The 16,024-nt window shown below is 31.0% G+C and overlaps 1 pseudogene; it reads left to right on the top strand.

Annotated features, from left to right (window-relative positions):
• The first annotated feature begins 10,902 nt into the window (after positions 1-10,902).
• LOC129975477 (transcription elongation factor SPT5-like) overlaps positions 10,903-16,024 on the top strand; it is a 41,332-nt pseudogene continuing 36,210 nt past the window's right edge.

Here is a 16,024-nt window from a genome sequence, read left to right as displayed (position 1 = left end):
TGTTTTAATTATTAGAGAGAGTGCCGAGTATCTTTTCAGCAAATTAAAAATTAATAAAGAATTGTCTTCGATCAAGCATTGTGTATAGAAGGCTTAAATGTACTTGCTAAATTAAGAATCGAAAAGGAAATTGAAAAAAAGAATTGTAATCTCAATAAATTAATTTTTCCGGAATAATTAATAGCAAAAAATAAAATCGCGCATTAAATAAACTTGCAACAGTAAAATATGTTCGTGTTTGTACTGTTTTTTTTTAATTTTATTTTTTACAAAAAATTTAGGGCCCAAATAGTTTCTTGTACCCAGGCCCCTTTAAAGAGAAGGCCAACTCTGTTGTGAAGTGAGTAGGAATGCACGCGTTTAATAAGTTGAAGTCACTTTCTAAAATCAAAGAAAAACAGTCGACACCAGTGCTAAAGCAGGAGACACCAAGAACAAAACGTTTAATGTTGAAGTCTTGGATGATTATGCAGAGTCGAGAAATTCGATTGATTAGGCTGTCGAACCAAATAGGAGAAGGAAAAAAAAAAAAAAAAAAAAAAGGTTTTGGGGAGAATATATATTAACGATGGAAAATTGCAAATACATAGAAGTAACTTGTATGACTTGATTTTGAATATTTATATGAGGTACTTGTAATAATATGCGTTGACTGGAAAGTTTTCTATCGACGGCAATGAGAAGACTGCTTCTATCATCTAAATGTCTGTCTTGACGAAAAAATCTTTTTTGGGAGAAAGACTTTATCTAATGGTTTAAGGAAGCTTTCTTGAACTGCAAGGATTTGAAAGTGAGAAAAGGTTCTATACTAAGGAATTTTTGATTTGAAGCCACGGAGGTTCAAATGGACGAAATAAAGGTTAATGCTCTTGAACTTGAAAGCAAATGGAACTGCGGGGGAAAAAAAGAAGAAACTTGGTGAAAACACAAAGGGAAGAGTAACGCACAACAAAAAATAGGAAATAAAAGAGTATAAGGGGGCAGTTCTTTAGAGCAGCGGTTCTTAACCTATGGGTCGCGACCCAAAATTGGGTCGCGAAGCATATTTCTTGGGTCGCGCTCAGTCGAACCAAAAAAGTTAGTAATACACCAAATTTCAGACATTTTAGAAATGACGACTTGAATAAATATCAACAATCGAAAATGAATGTGATTAACAAGATCAAAAAATATCAGCTGATTAAAAAGCGAGAGCAAAAAAAGTACGTGTGATGATAATAACGGTGAGAACTAAATGGAGCAAAGCTGGCGAGGGCGTACAAGAGAAGGTTTGAAGATCTTTCAAAATGTATTCAAGCACAAGGTTCTCATTAAAACTGTATGACTTGCATTTAAAATTTAAAAGACTTAACATATGTAATGATATTTCTTTTTTTTTTAGGAATAAGTTAAAATGTCAATTATTTTCAAAAAGTTATAAATATATTTTAATTTGGTCAATAAAAATTATTAAAAAAACTTGATTATTAATTAAATTTTCCTTGGATCGAAAAGTACTTTTGTTTATCTGTATTATTAAAAAAATAAATAAAAAATTTGTAAGTTAAAAAAAATCATCATCGTAGGATTGAAGATTTTTTTAAAAATACGATCTAAAATAAAGCAATGAAAAAATTTTGACTTTTTTTTGAGTCGCGACATGAACATATTTCTCAAATTTGGGTCGCGGCTTAAAAAGGTTAAGAACCACTGCTTTAGAGGACATGAATGTATCGTTGACAGAAGCATGCTTGCCGAGGAAGGGTTTAATTTTCCTCGGTCTTTTAGATTTGGTTTTACCATCGTCAATTTCTTTAGTGAGGTTGAAAGAAGAAATAGAAACTAATGCATAACATCTTCAAAAGATGCTTGAATTTTGCTCTTTCAGAATCGAAGTTATTAGGTTTTCTGTATTTTTCATTTGTTGAACAAGTATGGTGGAAAGTTCAAATTTCGTAATAAATTTGTTGTAGTGAAGAGTCTCACTTGCCTGCCTTGTAATATTGTCGTAAGAAGATGAACTTCGCGATTTCACTTGTTATCTTCTTGCCTCTGTAAAGGTTAAGTTGTTGACATACAGTAGACTCCCGATTATCCGCGGGCGAGTTATCCGCGGTGCGGATTATCCGCGCCGGCCGCACAAAGTTTTTTTTTTTTTTTTTTTTTGACTGATTTTTTTCAAAAAGGTGCAGTTTTACAGTTATACTTTTGTAATTACATTATACATTACAGTATTAAAACAGTACATATGTATTCATTTTTCTGTGTATCCTTGACGCCTCTCGTAAATACAAAGCACTTTTCTGTTTTCATTAACAAAATGCATTTTAGGTCAGTTTTGAGTGATATACTAAAATATTAAGCGTTAGTTAAACATTTCCTGCTGTTTATTTGACGTTTTATTGTACATAAAACGATTTTTCAAAGTTGGAATGACTGTTTTCTTTTTTGCTATACCCGTTTTTAGCTTTTTTCGGATTATCCGCGATTTTTGTTATCCGCGGCGGCCGCGGATAATCGGGAGTGTACTGTACTTAAATCTGACGAATTTTTTCTTTTCTTTCCAGTTTAGGATCCAGTTTTTCTTTCCAGTTTGGAATCGGTTACTTTGTGACTGCCTTTAAAATTAATGCCTTTTATTGCATTGGTATTACAAATGGATGAGAAGCTTTTGTTACATGCAGCGCGAGTAGATATGGAATTTTTGCATTGCTTGGTTGGATAGCTGAAAGAATAAGACTTCTATCAAAGTCTCCAGTTGTCGATAAGGAGGGATATTTCCTGTCGAATTAACCATATTTTGACGAAATGCGGGAATTTTTGTGCCGAAAATTGTAATTAAAACATTTTCAAAAAGATCTTTGTTCGTAAATAACGTCGCATTTTGACTTCATTATCTTGAGAAAGTGCTTCAAGAGAACTATCTATCGGTATGTTGTGAAGTAAAAAGCATTTTGCAATATCTTCAGTGCTCAATTGACAGAAATCTAAGAAAGGGTTTGATGTAGCTTAATTCCTTAGTGCTATTGGGATATTGAGTAGTTGACTCCAGAGGTAATGGCTTTTTCCATTTGGGCATTAGGATCTGTGCAAGAACTATAAGGAATTTGAGGTTATGGTGAAAGCTTATAAGCCAGTTAACAGCTACGCTACACCAGATCAATTGCTTTTGTATTGGGGTCATGGTACTCGGCTGCGAACCACAAGGGCCCAGGTTCTATCCTCATTCATACCAATCCACTACAAAGGTAAAGAATCGATGTCCATGATTGGTGAGCGAACCCTATTAGCTCAAAGTACCCAAAAACATTGTTACAATATTAGCTAACATTCAGAATATCGCACAACATTGCAGAGACATCACACAATATCTTGTGATAATAGGGAACTTATGTCGCCATTCTCAAAGAAACAAAAACAGTCAGCTGAAACCAGAGCAGAGTACAGTTCTCGGTGGATACGTTGTAAAAATGAGAAAGAATTACCTTGTCTCTTGAAAATATACGAAGGTCCTTAATAAAAATGAAAGTTCATATGTAAACTGTAAGAATGATTTTTGAAAAGAAAAAAAAAAAATCAAATAATACGAAAACCGTTGTACTGCACTGAAAATAGTTAAAATGAAACTACTTTTATTTGATTGTTCGTTTTAAGTGAAAATTTTCAAAGCAAATAAAATATATCTCTTCATCTTTAATGGAACTCTTGTATCTACCCGATGCATTTACGGCTGTCGATTCAATTAAAAGACGCAATATTTGCTAAAAAAAAAAACAGAACTGTACAGCCCAGCTTTATTTTAAAACAACAAGACATATATATATACTCATGGAAAGAGTGACATGTCACTAGACAGCAGCGCAATTGGAAATAATTATTTAACTCATTTCAGTTCCAAACATCTTCCCCCCTTTTAAGCTGACAAAAGAAGGTTCAAAACCTCTGGGGTTTCTTTACGAGGCCGTCCACTTCTAGTAACTGTAGTATCATTAGGAAGTGCTTCAAATTAAAGTAGATTTCGAATCCAATGTTTCCTTTGAAATTTCTACTTCCAATGCATTAGCACACATGGTGAAAGACGCTCGAAGACCCTTTCGTTTAGTCTTTAAAGCTTTCATATCAAACCTAGATACTGCTGTACAAAATATAAAATTCAGCCGTAAAGTTTTGCCCCACGATGGGCGTCAAATATTTTAAGTGAAAATCTTCAAAGCAGATAAAATATATCTAAATAAATCTTTTCATCGTTGATGGCTCTTGCATCTACCCGATGCGGAAAAGACTACCGATTTAATTAAAAGACGCAACACTTGCTTAAAAAAAGAACAGTACAGTACAGCTTTATTTTAAAACAACAAGGCATATATACACATGGATATAGTAACACGTCACTAGGCAACGGCGCAATTGGAACAATTATTTAACTCATGTCAGTGCCCAACAGTTCGATTAAATTCTACAGCAATAATATTAATGTCGCCTACTTTTAAATGTTAATTAAAACAAAGATTATAGATAGTCCAGATGTTCAATTCAATCTTTTAGAAGAATACAATATTTGTCTTGTGCGCCCTTTCCTAGATATTTTCAGACACTCTGTCAAAATGTTCTTTTTAAATTTTTGCTATGATACCTTCTGCGAGATGAGAAATAAAATACAAGTCTAATCCGAATGTTTTTGCTTAATTTTCTAGTTAAACAAGTCAGAAAATCGATTAACTACATTAAAATTGCTACCCGTTGAATAAAACATCTGTTGTTTCATTGCGGTCTCTCTCATTTATGAACTTCTAGGCAAGCAAACACAGATAACAAGTGAATTACTTTAATTCAAATCTAACAAGTATTGCAATTTTCATCTGGCAACTATGATGCGATTGGTTACTTCTTTTTTTCAGGGTAGAGATGGGTGAAGAATTGTATTCGTTCTACATACGGATCCGTAACGGCGATTCATTTTTGGAAACGGATCTGAAGTCAATTCTTAAATCCCTAACACAGAAGTTATTGGTGGTAAGGCAAAGCAATAATATTTTAATTTGAGCAGTGAATTTCAATCAATTTATTGTTTTAAGAGTCCTTTGAGTGATATCGAATTCAGAATACACTTGGCAATATTTTTTGTAGCTCGTTGAGAAAAAGGCTTTTAAGAATAATAAAATCCAGAGTATTTATTACTTGATGTGAAAAATGCATTATTTCATTCGAAACAAGAAAGATAAAAAAATTTGTTACTAAAACAATTGTTGATTATTGAGGCATTTACATTTCGACATTTTATTGGTATTAATGTCGCTTACAACAATTACTTGTTGGAAAAGTTGAAGACTATATTCAGATCTTAGTAAGTACTACTAACTAGAAATCTGGTATTTTATTGAAAGTTAATGGACCAAACCCTTTGTTTGAATGAGGGGGATTTAGGGATTTTTAGCTACAAAGGCTGTCATCCCAGCGTTCAACAATATCTTCAATCAATAAATGTCAAAAAATTTCAAGTGTTGAAGGAAAATATGGAGAGAGAGTTTATCTGCAAATGCTTTGCTCGTGAGTTGTTTGAAATTACAGCTTGAAAGAGAGTTGAGGCCCAACTTCGACCACAGGCAACGTCTTACGCTTGAGTATTTTCGGCAGTGCAGTAAGATATGATCCAAATTATTCAAAGAGTGGCATGTTTCGCAATTTGGTTCATTCGACAGGTTAAAACGATGTAGAAGGCCAGGTGTAATGAGTGTTTTGGTAGATATTCTAGCGCAAATGATGTCTTCTCTTCTATTTCTTGTCCATTTAGCAATATTTTTTATGTCTGGAATTTCACCAAGAATTTCATAATATTTGCTCTGTCTATAGCTGTCTGTTGTTTTTCTTTTTGAGATTTGTTTGATGCGTGAGATGATGTCTTCCGATGCGATCCATTCAATGCATGGGCTGATTTCTGTAACTGATTTTGCGATCAAGTCCGCTTTTTCATTCCATAAAATTGTCGAATGCCCTGGGATCCAAAGAAAAGTAATATGTTGGTTAATCTGAGATTTTTCCACAATTTTGGCCACAATTTTATGAATAATGGATGGGGATTTATATGAAAATTTTTGAAGTGCTGTAAGAACTGAAAGACTATCTGTAAGAAGAAGTAAATGTTTCTCAGGAACGGAAAGATAGTCCAGAGCCTGGTAAATTGCAAGAGCTTCAGCTGTAAAAATTGAATTGATGTTGTGGGTTCGAAAAGCAAATTGAGACAGATCCGAAATGCCGGCGATTGAAGTTAAGTTTTGTGATTTCGATGCATCAGTTGCGATAATGAAACACTGTTTGAAGTCCTTTTGAAGCGTTTCTTGAAAACTGCCATTAATAGCTGAGTGTGGGAGAGATTTGTTTTGAAAAGGGTATTTTGAAATAATAATACTGCAATTTTCTCTTGGAAGTTGCAAAAAATGTTGATCAAAAATAATGCGATTCCAATTAATGTTTAGATCAGAAAAAATTTTATCCAGAAAAATTTTGTCCTGTTCAATAAGAGCAAGATTGAAATGTTCTAAATCTAATTTGTAGATGGCGGAGAAGGAACTGATAGAAATCTGCTTAATGAGAAATTGTAAGGATAAACGTTTGATTTTTTCACTGAGAATTTCCTGATTGGAGATGTAAAGGAGAGCTTTATTTGGTGTCCACTGTGGAACACCAAGTGCAATGCGAAGTGCTTTGGTCTGAATAATATTACATGCTTTCATGTGAGTTTCTGGAAATTTGTTGATAATGGGACTGGCGTAAAAGAATAAGCTGCAAATGCTATTGTCTGTGATTGTGATTAAATCTTTTGTTCTTGGGCCATAATGTTTATATGCAAAACCCTTTAATGCGTTGATTTTTTTTAAAGCTTTATTTTTAATTTTATTTAAGATCGATCCGTTTTGATTTCTTTTTGAAAAAGGAATTCCGAGGAATGGAATTGAGTTTTTCCATTGGATGTTCGTTCCTGCTAGTGAGATATTTGGGTGGGTAAAATTAATTTTGTTTGAAAGATCGGCTATGTAACTTTTCTCTGCATTAACTGAAAGCTTCCAATACGTACACCATTGATGTACGTTTTCCATTGTTTTTTGTAATTTCTTAGCAATAAGTTCAATAGACTGGTGCGAGCAAAATATAAATATGTCGTCCGCAAAGATCAAACAATCAACTTCATTTTCAAGAGTTTCAAAAAAATCCGATATAAAAATTGCCCATAAGATTGGCGAGAGGACACTACCTTGTGCCAATCCTTTGTTTGTAATTCTTATGTCGGAGAGTGTTTGTCTCCATCGCACTTGAAACGAACGGTGACTAAGGAATTGATGCAACCAAGCGCATATCTTCCCGCAGATGCCCAATTCCAAGCATTTATATATCAATCCGTCAATATAAACCGAATCATAAGCTTTTGCGATGTCGAGACTAATACCAATGAAATGTTTTTTTTCCCTCTTTGCTTTTGAAATGCTGTAATATAATGAGTAAGTGGCTGCCCTATTGTCCTTGTATGGTAAAAAACCAAATTGTTTTGGATGAAGTTTTTTGTTCTTTGTAAGAAAATCAGTAATTCTTTTACATAAGATACGTTCAAAGATTTTGGAAAAAACAGATGTTAGAGCTATTGGCCTATATGATGTTATCTGAAGCTTGTCTTTATTTGGTTTTGGAATGGGAATAATAAGTGCATGTTTCCATGTTTTGGGAACATATGCTGTGTTAAAAATCTGTTGAAATAATTGAAGGATGTAATAATTTGCATTTTTGTTAAGTTTTTTGAAAAAGGATGCGGGAATATTGTCTGGACCTGGGGTTGTTGTTTTTGATTTTTTAATTGCGAATTGTAATTCTTCCATTTGAAGTGCTCCGTTTAATTCGCTTTCCTGATTGTCCGTAAACTGGATTGGTAATGGCTCGTGAGTACTGGAATTGTTGGCATAAAATTCTGCGAACAGATTACTTTGCGCGAATGGGTTTGTGATAAAAGAATTGTTAACAGAAATGGTGTTGAAGGAGTTATTATCTTCATATTGCTGATTCATTTTTCTTAAGATAGAATAAAATAAACGAGGATTTCTTGCACTATTACATAAGTTATCCCAAAATTTTTGTTTTGCTTGTTTACTATAAAATTTGAATCTGCTTGCGAATTTTTTGTGAAGAATCCAAAATTTAGTTGATATGCATTTTAATGCTTTCTTCCGATATATGATTTTAAGGTTGTAAAGTTTGTGACAGGTTTTATCCCACCAGGGTGGGTATTGTTTGTTATTCAAAGGTATTTTTCTAGTATTATTGGATATGATTTCTGAAATGTTTGATGAAACTGAGTCTAGGTAATTTGTATCTTCAAAATTTTTTTCCGATTGAAAAAGAATAGATTGCCATTTAATTTCTGTGAGGAACCTTTGTTTGTTGTGTAAAACTTTGCAGGTGGAAATTATGGGGAAATGGTCGCTATCAAAAGATGATTCAGCAACAAAACAATCTGAGCTACAGAAGAGTGATTTGGAACAAAGGGTAAAATCCAGAAGTGATTGGTTACCTGCAGGAGTAATGTGCGTCGGGTTCGAAGTATTTAAAATGACAAAATTTGAATCCGTTAACCAATCGACAAAATTGTTGCTGAGTCTGGAAGAAGTGGTTGAGCCCTAAAAAGGGTGATGTAAATTAAAGTCACCAAAGATGAACGTTGGTTCAGAAAGTGAGTTAAAAAAGTTTCCGAAAATTTCAATGTCAAAACCTGTAGGAGCGTAAATGTTTACTATACAAAAGTTTAGAAAAGCTGTAATGATTTTAACGGTGAGTATTTCCACGTCCGAATTTTGAGGTACATCGTAAGGGATTATGTATGCCGACAAATGATCGGGGATTCCAATTAAAAGGCCCCCTCCCAGTCTGCCTTCCCTGTGAGATCTAAAAAACCTTTTTTTATAGAAACTAAAATCTTCTTCAGCATAAAGAAAAGTTTCTTGAAAAATCCAGAAATCTGAAATTGAGAAGGGAGGAATACCAAGCCAGATTTTTTTATTCCTAATACTACGGCAATTCCACTGAACAAAACGCATCCTAATAAATTAAACCAACAGAAAAGGAAAAAGCAATCTGCAAACTCTGCAAGAGGTCAACCAAACACCGGGGTGACGTACACACACAAAAAAAAGCAAAAAACAAAAAAAAACCCAAGCATTTGGGAAAGATAAAATTGAAGCAGTGCTTTGCAAAGAAGAGAAACAAATAACAAGCAGTAAAGTGGGAGAGGAAACATAAAACAGCAAAAAGGAAACAAAGCGCAAAAAAAGATTATTAATCCGAAGTCCCAGCAGGGCCACCAGCGTCCCATTGCATGGGTTGACTAGTAGAACTAGCGAAGTTTTTCGAAGCATTAAGTAAAGCTTTTTTCTTCCTGGATGGAGATTTAATTTTTTCACCTTTGTCAATCACATGAATTAACTGTTGCACCATAGACTCGACCGTCTTTTGAAATATTTCCAATAGAGCATTGAAATGTTGCTCCATCTTTTTGTTGATGTTTTGGATGATGGATTCCATTTTGTCGTTGAAATGTTGTTCCATCTTTTTGTTGATGTTTTGGATGATGGATTCCATTTTGTCGTTTAAAGATTTTTCAAAGTCAATGGGTTCCGTGTTCGATCTAGTAACAGTCGCATAAGTTGTATTAGAAGATGCATTAAATATGCGTCGTGCTTCCCCCGTAGTGAGGTGGTTACGACATTTTAGATCCAAAATTTGTTGTTCTTTGACGTACAAGGGACATGCTTTAGATGTTGCTGCATGAGAACCTTGACAATTAATGCATTTAACTGGGTTTTGACAATTTCCAACGTGTTCTGTTCCACATAATTGGCAAACTTGGTCTTTCGAACATATCCTAGATGGGTGTAGGAAACTGTAACATTTTGAACACTGTCTAGGCCGATCAATAAAAGGTCGAATTTTCTGGATTGTAAGCCAAAGTTTAACTGAATCTGGAAGAGAAGTACCCAGAATTGTAACGAGAATTGGAGAAGTTTGTTGTGTCGAATTTTGTTTGACAAAACGTCTCATCTCTCTGATTTCAATATCGTTAAACTGTCGCAGTTCATCTGCAACTTCTTTGAGTGGAACACATGTGGGCATATCAATAAGCAGAAATCTAGAAGTAACTCCTTCCCAAATAACGTTTGAAGTAACCTTAGTATCGTTAATCTGCTCTAAGCTAAGAAGTTGTTTTGCGCATCCCGGATCCTTTGTAGTAAAAATTAGTTTCCCTTGCCGGGTAAATCTCATGTTCATGATATTTGAGTGTCTGTCGATATTTTGCTTTATGAAAGTTTGCATCAGAATGGGGTTTGTGCGCGGTATTTGAGAAGCATTCGCATTAGAAAAAATAACGTTTATTTCCTCGTAATGTTTCTGACCTAAATTTAGCACAAGGTCCTTGGCAGGTTTTTCATTCAAAAAATAAATGTCAGTAATTTGAGGCATCGTGTTGAAGGCGAGAGTTTCAGAATTCAATTGAAAGGACTCATCACTAAAGTCTTGCACTGATACAAATGTGCGACTCAGCTTGCAATGAAGAAAAAATTCACAAAATATAAAGGAACAATCTTACCTCGTACAAAATGAATTCAGCAGAGTAGAAATATGAGGAGAAACAAATAAAAAACTTGTCTAAGCTTGAGAGTAAGATGCAAAAACAAAATCCACCGTAAAGTATTTTTAAACGCAACTTCGCTTTTTTATAAACAAAAGACCGTTATATCTTTCAAATCAAAAAAGAAAATTTCACCAAACCCTTCTAAATAGGATGTGTTGTTTCAATCACGATCTTCAAGTTCGTGGTTCAACTAAATTTCGTTCATTTTACGAATACGGTTCAACACTAACGTACTGTAAGGAACGCCTCCCCCCATTTTTGTGTCTGCCTTTTTCAAAATTAAAATTGCGTTGCAATTTTAAATTTAACATTTTACGGAATTTTGTTTAATTTTTTGACACGTATCTTTTATCTTATAGCCGTTTTTTATTTAGTTTAACTATTTTACACATATAAAAAAAATCAATAAGATTCATTTAATTTTTAACTACGTCACCCCGTCTTGAAAGTAAGTAGATCGTAATTATTTTTTTCTCTTAAAATTAAAGATTATAGCATTAAGAAAAACATAAGAGTTATTTAAAAAATTTCATATTATTTATAAAATCTGTTTTCGCCTCTTTATGCGAGCATTTATATTGGATACTATTTTCTAATCAAAGAAGTGTTTTTAATATGTACCATTTTTATATTTTAACTAATGATTTTAATAGTCGATGTAAACATTTTTAATATTTGCATGACATGCATTGAAATCTTTCCTTTGTCAGAAATATTTCTCATTGTTTGATGTCATAAGAACCTAACTTGTGTGTTAACATAGCCATTTTTTTTAATTTGCATTTATTTCAATATCTATTGAGTAAATATCTTTTGCTAAAGTTATGATATTTTGCTTTTAAATAAAATCAGACTATGTTATGTTTTTTTTTTTTTGTAATTAAATACATTAAATCATTTTTGTTTAATTTCAGTCATGTCTGACAGTGATGATTCCCTGAATGCAAGTACAGACAGTGAAGTATGTTTTGTAGATATGCTATTTAATATCTAAAATTTAGTAAAGCTAATTTAATAAAATTCTTTAAAAAAATTAACCTTTAAACTGCAGTGCAGTGTCATCAATATAAATCTAGAAGTGTGATTGAAATAATTGCTGTCCTAAAATTTTCTGATTCTGAGTTTGTTTTGTTGTCTTAAGAAATGCCATTTTCTCAAAGCATCTGAATATAATTAAAATGGTGAACTTTGTTTAGAATAACTTTATTGATATGAGTTGCTTTGCCATTTTATATGTTTTTTTCTTTCCTAAAAAATATTTAACATTTTCCTAATTACTGAGTATAGATGTAAATGGATATAAGCTCTTTTCTTCAATGAAAATGAAGTTCTTTCATTAGACCATGCATACGACTACATTGCTAATTTTTATAAAAAATTATTTATTGATTTGATATAAAAAATTATTTATTGATTTGATACAAGGCGATAACTTTTTAATGACTTAAGATATAATTCATAGTATATCATACCCAATTTTATTATTCATAGAATATTTTATGTTTTTTAAACTGAATCAAAATCCTCCATATAATTTTTACATGCATTGCATAAAAATCTTTACAAGATGAAATTTCTAATGCAAAGCATTTGTACATTAAACCTATTATATTTGATACTCAAGACATGGTTTTCTATCTTCATTCAAAAACTGCCAACTGTTGATTAATTTCTAAATAAAAGAAACACTCATTTACTTATAATGATTGTCTTTTGCAAAATTTTAATATAATTGATAAGTATATGTATCTGTTATAAAAGCAATAATTCTTTAATGATAACTGTCTTTAATTAAATGAGTTCACTAAAATTCCAATTTATATTTATTTATTTTATGATATGTTAATAATTTTTCTGAGTTATAACAAGGGAAGATGCATATGAAATATTTCATTTCAACTGTATGAATTTTATAAGCACAGGCATGATTTTATCTAGATTGAACAAAATGATGCAAGTAGTGTGACCAGTTCTGACGCTGAAAGTGAAAATGATGAAGGAAAAAAAGTAGCAGCTAAAGAATTTGGCTGCAAAAATGAAGATAAAGAAGATCTTGAAGAGAAAGAAGATGTAATAATGTTTATTAGTTGTTATTTTATAAATAGTATATCATATAACATAATACATCCTAACAAGGCTCAAAAGTATGCCTTGGTAAGCATATTTACAGATTATTTAAAGAAACATTTTAATAAAACAAAATTTAAAAAAAAAGTTTTACTCAAATAGTATGCTATTTTAAAACTATGGAATGCAAGCGTGGTCACATATTTTAAGTAAAAAGTTATTTATTGAATTAGTAGAGGTTTGATATCTTTTTTATCTTGAAATCGCATAATCTCTTATTTTATTATTATGTAACATATTCAATGCCACAGTTTATGTATGTAATTTGGATCATCTATCTTTTCAGAACATAACTACTTAATTACCTCTTTACTGTAATAAAGAAGAGTTTATCTAATTAGACATGAATTAATAAAACAGCAAGAGTGTATCTTAATTGCCTCTCATGGCAGCTAACATATTATAATATACAAGTAATACCCTGACCTATCCAGAGGCCATAATATTCATAATCTAGTTTCCTTTTGAAAAATATATATTACATACATGGCATATTACTAATTTGTTAATATAACAGGCATCTTTTGCAAAATTCTTACTTGAAGGGTAAGTATTTGTATTATTGATGCTCTTTCAGTTAAATCATTTTCACCCTTAAATGACTGAAATGGATTTCAAAAAAATATCTATTTTATGATATGCATATTCAGTTTTGATAATTATGATGAGTAGTCCTAAAGAGGATTCTGCAAGAAAAATTCAAACTGTAATGTCTTAGAGAATGGCAATATATAAAGACTGCATGCATATCTTGAGGTTAAATATTGAGGTTAATTAATAATGGAAGGTTAAAATTATTATTCAGTAATAAAAATTCTTATTAACTAAAGTGAGTTGAGTAAAGTTCTATAATATACATTTTTTCTTTTTTCATCCCAACTTAACAACAATTCTTTGAAATTGTAGTAAGAGAATGGTAAGGAAATTTTTTGTGAAATTTTTCATTTCTCGAACTTTATAAAAACTAAGTTTATTTCATGTAGGTTGAACAAAGTGATGAAAAAAGTGAGTCTGATTCTGATACTGAAAGCGAAGTAGAGAGCCAAAATAATGATGAAAAGATGCAAGATGATGAGTCAGAAGAAGGTCTTGATGAAGAGGAAGATATAATATTTTATTATGTTTCTTTTTTTTAACTGCTATATCATATAACATATTGCATACATGATGTAAAAGCTTTATTGAATATTAAATTAAAATGAAAATAATGGATTTTTTTAAAAAAATAATCAAATTCATTATTTTTATTTTGCTGTGATTTGAAAAATCTATAATTTTTATACTTGATGTTCGTGAAACTCAAACTTGAAAGATTTTCTGCCCATGGCATCATTGCAAATTTGAATAAAAAATACTTTTCTCATGTTAATGTTGAGTATCAATACCAAGACTGTTATATAGTCATAAAAATTATGCAGACATATGTTGTTGAAGTAAAGGAAGTTTTAAGTTGTTTTTTAAATTTCTTTCAATGTGCTTTATTCTAAAGCTAATTTAAAAAAAAAAAATGTCATGGTTAGATATTCCAAATAGATTTATGCAGAATAATATTAAATTGATGGAAATTCCTATTTTAGCTAAAAATTTCATTCAAATGGTTGAAAGTAGCAATAAATTTAACAATGATATTCAGAGCTATTTTTTATTTATTTATCATTCATTAATCTTTCATTTCCTTCCTTATTTTTAAATTTTTGTCTTTTGAAAATAAATCATATAAAAAGTTGCAAGTAAAAAAAATCATTAAAACCTTTTTTTTAACAGCAGTGACATCTAGAAATGGACAGCTCAATATATATAATACACCTATTTTATTAACCTCAGTAATAGAAAAGGAAGGCAGAATAGAAAAGAAACAGAATGGTAAATTCATAAAATAAATGAAAAAAAGTATAGAGGAATATATTATTACAATTTTTAAATATCAGTTCATGATTTTTTTATGCAGTTTTATTGACATTTCTTCAGTAACTTGTACATTGCAACTTATATAAACTATAACTGATATAAACATAGTGTTCTACTTGGAAAGATGAGTGCTTAAAAATGTAATTAACATTATTTTGATTGATATAGAATCAAATAATCATAAAACCATAAATATTTACTGATGATTTAGTGGTATCTGACTATATTTAAAATATTTTGTTTTTTTATGGATGTTAATATTTAAAAATTTTAGGATGAAGATGATGAGAATAATGATAAGAAGAAAAGAAAGAAAAAGAAACCAAGATATGGTGACTTTATTTTAGATGAAGCTGAAGATGATGAAGAGTGGGAAGAAGGTGCAGAGGATATAATAGATAATACTCGTTCTACAGAAGAAAATACTTCACAAGACATAAATAATCATCGTCGTCTACAAATGATGACGTAAGCTTAAAAATAATTCTTATTGAACACAGAATTTATGACCTAAGTATAAACAGATAAATTATGTAAATATTAATATGATTTGGTAAAGAATATTTAGGATTTTTTATTTAGCTTTTATTTATCAAAGATTTTTAGAAAACATGTGATAATAAATAAGAAAAACCTTTTTATATAAGTTATTTTATTGTTAAAGGCATTCTTGTTAATAAATTTATTATTAATGTAAAATTAAACTTCTTCCTTTCTTGGATAGTTCTCAAAAAGAAGATGAAATTGAAAATTATTATCGAAAAAAAATATGCTGAATCATCTGCTGTAGAAAAAGATTATGGTGATGGAGGTGATCATGAATTACCTGATGAAATTGCTCAGAAAAGTTTGCTGACCAGTGTGAAGTAAGTAAAAATAAAATTAATTATTTTTAACTATCATGTTTTAAAATATCAACTTAAGCATGTTAGGACTATCATATGTTTTTTAATAAGAACATTCAATTTGTTTAAGATTTAGAATAGGTTTCCAAACTATGAATTTTAAATATTTTCTATGAACAAAATCTTTTATCCAAAAAGGCTCATCTTTTACTGCACATTGGTTAGTCATTAAAATAAATATATGGATTTATTTTAACTGTATTATAAGTGTTGAGAATATGATTACAATCACCACTTAGTACAATTTCCAGAATCACAGTGCTTCTGAATTTCTCTTTTAATGTTGCAAAAATTAATACAGGTTTTGAAAGAAAACTGTGCTTGCAGCGACTACCTTAATTATAGAGAGCTTGGAGATTGTTTTAATTCAAGAAATAATTTTTTTATGATTACCTTAGACATGATAGTGGGAATAGCTGCTGAGAATCCAGTAGAT

The sequence above is a fragment of the Argiope bruennichi genome, chromosome 7 (genome assembly GCF_947563725.1).
Source record: "Argiope bruennichi chromosome 7, qqArgBrue1.1, whole genome shotgun sequence".
Lineage (NCBI taxonomy): Eukaryota > Metazoa > Arthropoda > Arachnida > Araneae > Araneidae > Argiope > Argiope bruennichi.
Note: the sequence above shows the minus strand (reverse complement) of the source record. Positions and strands in the feature narration are given on the sequence as shown.